Below are 6,034 nucleotides of genomic sequence, written 5' to 3' on the forward strand. Positions count from 1 at the left end.
TGCAATCTTCTGACTAGCAAACTCAATGGGGGAAGCCAGATTCACTTAACAACCATGTTACTAATTTAACTACTGCAGTGATTCACTTAACCAATGTGGCAAGGAAAGTCGTAAAATGGGGCAAAATTCAGTTTAAAAAATTCTCAGCGGCATAAATTCTGGGCTCAATTGTAGTAAGTCGAGGTCTATCTGTATTATGAATCTTGATACATGCTATTATTTCAAGGCAGTCCTATTTATGGAATATACATGATTCTAAATTGTGAAGGTTCTGTGTATTTTAGAAATCATAACATTTTAGGGTGCCATTGTGAGTATATGGAAGACAATCATGGTATGTAAGCCATGCCAAAGACCTGTGTGTCATGCTCAGCATATTTTGCACCATTGCACTGATGATAAACTAGGTGAATTTACAAGTGGGGAAGTAGATGTTTGTGTCTCAGTGATCTATTCCCATTTCAAACCTTAAAATCTTCCCAAATTAGACTGAAAATATTTCCTGTGAGATCACTGTATCAGGGAATGATCGCCCCCCCCGCTCCCAATGGCCTTCAGAAGGTCAGAACACAAAAATTTGGCCACTTCTGGTGCATATCTCAGTGCAACAAGGAAATGAACACCATGAGGTTGTCACTGGAGAGTTTTAAGAAACTGGACAGCCTTTTGTCTGAAATGGTTTTGGGGCTCCTGCTTGAGCAAGGGGTTAGACTAGAAGACCTCCAAGGTCCCTTCCAATTCTGTTATTCTGTTATTCTGTTAAATTCTTTTTCTACTTCTAGCCTCTGCTGATCAGTATAAATCATCCAGGACTTTTCTTTTGTCCTTGTTTTTCCAAGAGACAAAACATACATTGGAGACAAAACATGACTCATGACTCAAGAGCCCTTATCTAGTACCAGTTCTTTACACTCCAATTTTTGGATGAAAATTTCACCATATTTGGCTCTTTGTCCTTTTCTCTTGTGAAGTCTAAGCTAGATTTGATCCAGAAAGAGGGTTTTTTGTATTTGTTCTTACTGAAACATTTACACAGAGTGCCAGTGACCTTGGTGCATGAGGTACAAACAGAATGATATATGAAGAAATAAAACAACGTTTTCTAAGAATGCTTGCAAAATTGAAATCATAGTTTAAAAGAATCTTGGATCAGTTGCTGAACAAGTTGATCACCAGTCTCTGATTGTTGGGCTAGAGCAACGGACTCTTTAGGATTTGTCAATTTCAATTCCCAGCCACCCATGAATTCCTAGGGAATTCTGAGAATTGAAGTACCAACCGCATCATGGTTTTGATCCATTATATAATACTATAATCATATCATATCACTGTACTTGATAGTACAGTGGTTTAATTCACCCTGTTATTAACACAGCTGCCTGCAATTTCTGCTGGTTCGAATCTCTCCAAGGCTCAAGGTTGACTCAGCCTTCCATCCTTTCTAAGGTAGGTGAAATGAGGACCCAGTTTGTGGGGGCAATAAGCTGACTTTGTATAAAATATATAAAAGAATGAAGGCTATTGCTTATTGCTTAACGCATTGTAAGCCGCCCTGAGTCTCCGGAGAAGGGCGGCATATAAATCAAATTAAATAATAATAATAATAATATTTGATCCACATCCGGTTTTGGTCACCATGATATAAAAAAGTTGTTGAGACTCTGGAAAGCAGAAGAGCAACAAAGATGGTTAAGAAGCTGGAAACTAAAACATATGAAGAAAGGTTGCAGGAATTGGGTATGTCTAGTTTAATGAAGAGAAGGACTAGGGGTGACATGATAGCATGTTCCAGTACTTGGGCTGCAACAGGGAAGAGGGGGTCAACCTTTTTTTGCAAAGCATCTGAAGGCCGGAGAAGAAGAAATGGTTGGAAGCTTGTTAAAGAGAGAGATGCAACCTAGAACTAAGGAGAAATTTACTGACACTAAGAACAATTGATCAGTAGAATGGCTTCCTTCCAGAAGTTGTGGATACTCTAAAACTGGAGGTTTTTAAGAGACTGGATAGCCACTTGTCTGGAATGATATAGGGTCTTCTGCCTGTACAAGATCCCTTCCAACTCTTGTTATCCTGTTATGGCTTAATAGGATGGTCTCTAGAGTAACCAGGTTTCACCTGGCCTGTCTGGATTGCCTGATCCCCATGAACCTTTTCCTGGGATGAATGAGTACCTTTCTCCATCCCGCCTCCTTTCGGCCTCTCTAAACAGGATAACTTCAGAAAAGGTCACTTCTCTGGGCATCACTTTGATGGTGGTGATAGAAAACTCTTCCTCAGGAGGGAGGTGCATTGCATTGCGAGTGATCAATGATTAACCCTTCTTCGGACATCAGGAGAAGGGGCTCCCCTTGTCTAACGTCATTGTTGCTTTATCACTTCCCAGCCTTCATTTGGAGTTTCAAATAAGCCTTCTGATCTTCCAGGCTGTTTTTGATGTGAGTGCTTTGGACAAACTGCAAGACAAAGGCCCTTTTAAAGTGGTTCCCTAAACTCCAGGGAGGTGTTAAGAATGAAGCACTGGTCTCACAAAGGGGCAGCAAGCCGATCTTATCAAAGCTTCCTTTCACATTCAGATACCCGAGCCAATTGGCTTGGAATTTACAAGCCTTAAACAAATGTCGGCCTGGCTTTCATCTCCTCAAGAACAAGGGGCATCAGTCTTGGGAACGCCCCTCCTGTTTCCTTTTCTGGAGGAGGAAGCTCTGCTCCAACAGAGGAATCTTCTCCGTGCCACCACACTTCAGCGTTAACTCCTCAAGGAAGTTTATGCTTCTCTTCTTGCTATTTGTTCTTCCTGCTTGCAGGCCATTTGCATGGTTCTGGAGGCCAGGGATTCTTTCTCCGACTCACACATTTTATTAAAAGGTAGAAGTTTTCCCGAGTTCCTAGTCACATCTTCAGATACGTCATAGACTCACCCAACCCTCCTCCTATGATTGAGAGGTGGTTTCCTCGCCAACCATCAGTGGGAATTTAAGAGATTTCCATACTGCATGACTTGTTTTAGCTGTGTTTTGTTGCCCTAGCCTAGACTGTAAACCATGGTTTCTAGCCTCTGCTTTGGGTGCCTATTGGTATCTTATATCGCTTTGTATGTATAGTACACTGAGAGCTTCTTCCTTGTGTGTCCAATCACATTTGGCCAATAAATAATCTTCTCTTCTCTTCTCTTCTCTTCTCTTCTCTTCTCTTCTCTTCTCTTCTCTCCTCTCCTCTCCTCTCCTCTCCTCTCCTCTCCTCCCCTCCCCTCCCCTCCCCTCCCCTCCCCTCCTATCCTATCCTACCCTATCCTAGCACTTTTGTGCTTAGCAGGCAGTACAACCTCAATAATCTTACATGATTTACTTGGGAGGAGAACATATAGATGACAAGGGACAACGGATTGAAGCACAAAGATAGAAAGTGAGAGACTGTGAGTTCAAATCCCACTTTAGCCACAAAAGCCAGCTGGGTGACCTTGGTCCAGTCCTTCTCTCTCATCCCAGACCACCTCACAGGGTTGTTGTGGGGAAAATAGGAGGAGGATGGAGGATTAGATGTGTTCACTGCCTTGAGTTATTTGTAAGAAATAATAAAGATGGGATATAAATCAATAAAGAAAGAAAGCTCTCTGAGATCATATTGTCAAGAATCCAGCTATCGTGATAGGCAGGGCTTTGCCTGATCTGGGATCTTGGACACCTGTCCTGAAAGTATCATAGTGAAAAGAACATGCAAGAAGTAACAGTAATTCCATGGCCAATATATGGGGTGGGTTAGATTCATGACATCCTATACAAGGCACAATGATGTCAAATCCATCATGAAGTCACTGCACAAATGTCTTGAAATAAAAAAGTTGGTATCTCATTCTTGGAAACATTTGTATAACATCATGATGTATGCAGCATCATGTTCCCCCGTCTTTCCTCCTCTCAGGAGGTCCATAGATTTAAATATTTTTCAAGGTAGCAAAAAAATCATCTAAATATCCAAGGTATTAATGCAGTATTCTGAGGACCATGTTCCCCTTTACTCAGCAATTCACTTCACCACTTTGGGAAAACAACTACCACCACCATGTAGGTTGCAGAGAAGAAAAAGAGGGTTTCAAAGGAATCTTTGTTTCCCTCCTGCCTCAAAATGTTAAAGGTGCCTTGAGGAAAGATAACATGGTGCATGAAATCAAGCAGTAACTCTAGTATTGCCGTAAGAGATTTGCAAGGAAGGAAGCTTTGTAAATCTTATTGCCACTTTATATCCAGAATAACAGTAACAGAGTTGGAAGGAACCTTGGAGGTCTTCTACTTCAACCCCTGCTCAAGCAGGAGACCCTATACCATTCCGGACAAATGGCTCTCCAGTCTCTTCTTATAAGCTTCCAATGATGGAGCACCTACACTTCTGGTAGGCAAGTTGTTCCACTGGTTAACTGTTCTCACTGTCAAGAAATTTCTCCTTGGTTCTCGGTTGGTTCTCTCCTTGATTAGTTTTCATCCCTTGCGTCTTGTCCTGCCTTCTGGTGCTTTGGAGAATAGCTTGCCTCCCTCTTCCTTATAGCAGCCCCTCAGATGTTGGAATACTGCTATCATATCACCCTAGCCCTTCTCTTCATTAAACTAGACATACCCAAATCCTGCAACCGTTCTTCATATGTTTTAGCTTTCAGTTCCCTAATCATCTTTGTTGCTCTTCTCTGCACTCTTTCCAAAGTCTGAACATCTTTTTTTATATCGTAGTGACCAAAACTGGATGCAGCATTCCAAGTGTGGTCTTACCAAGACCTTATAAAGCGGTAATAATAGTTCACGTGATCTTGACTTTTTCCTTCTGTTAATGCAATTGACAGAGAGTTGTTATTATTTTTAGTTATTTAGTTTTTTTTAGTTATTTAGCTAAAATGTTATGTACAGTTCACTTACAAGACTTGACATGCATGACATAAAATCTATACTTTTTGAATTATTCCAAATTTTTGTGAATGCTTGTTGTATTTCACATTCTAGAGCCTCTGTGATATTCTAGTTGAGCAAATAAGACATGCAATACGATTGGAAACCTTTGTGTGTGTGTGTGTGATAGAGAGGGAGAGAGAGAGTAGGGGGTTGTTTCTATTTGTTTCTATGTGAACCTTCTGTAGGATTCTCCTGGGCTATAAAATTTGCTGAACGTTTCTTCTGGAGACAATAAAACCAAGGAAAGCTTCTTTTTTCAAAATTGTTTGCTGTGAAAATTGACACCCTTTCCGGCCATATAACTTGCCAAAGAAAAGAAAAGAAAAGAAAAGAAAAAAGAAAAGAAAAAAGAAAAGAAAAGAAAAGAAAAGAAAAGAAAAGAAAAGGAAGAGACAGTTTTGCATATCAAAGCTGAAGAAGTGTCAAAAGAGATTGTGGTGGGTGTGGTGGCAGATATCACAAAATCCAAGGTGGTACCACTGTTGGCAAAGGGAAACCCACCGTTGCCAGGGTCTTGTTTCTGGGGGCAGAAATCCAAATTAAGAATAACCTAAAGCCATAATATAGAGTGTTTGGCTTTGGTGTACAATGTGATCTTGGTTTTGCTTCAGGTTGGGTATTAAACTTAACCCAGAAGTAGGATAATTCAAGATATTTATATAATGACCAAATTCATTTATTAATTTGATTTCAATTGCTGCTTTTTTGAGAAATTTATTTTATTTTTGTTTATTATTGGATATTGAACCTATGTTTTATTAGTTTATTATTGGGCATGTAATTCTTTGCTCATATAAATTCAATAAATAAATAGAAAAGACAAAAGACAATATGTGTATATATTTTTGTCTTTTGTCTTTTTTAAGGCACATTTTTTAGTGTTTTGTCAAACTTTGTTTTGTGTTTGTAAACTGTATTTTTTTCCTTTTTTGGAAGCTTGTACTTTGACTTTCAGAATAAAAAAGTCAAAAATTAACCAGTAAAAATTATAAATAAATAAATAAATAAATACACAGCTCTGGGCTATACATTTTCAAAGCAACAAAATAATGTGATGATCACTATTTAAAAAGAGGTGAAAAGCACACCATCTAACCAAG

This window comes from Pituophis catenifer, unplaced genomic scaffold (assembly GCF_029215685.1).
Source record: "Pituophis catenifer annectens isolate HBS135680 unplaced genomic scaffold, rPitCat1.0.hap2 SCAF_11, whole genome shotgun sequence".
In the NCBI taxonomy this organism is placed as follows: domain Eukaryota; kingdom Metazoa; phylum Chordata; class Lepidosauria; order Squamata; family Colubridae; genus Pituophis; species Pituophis catenifer.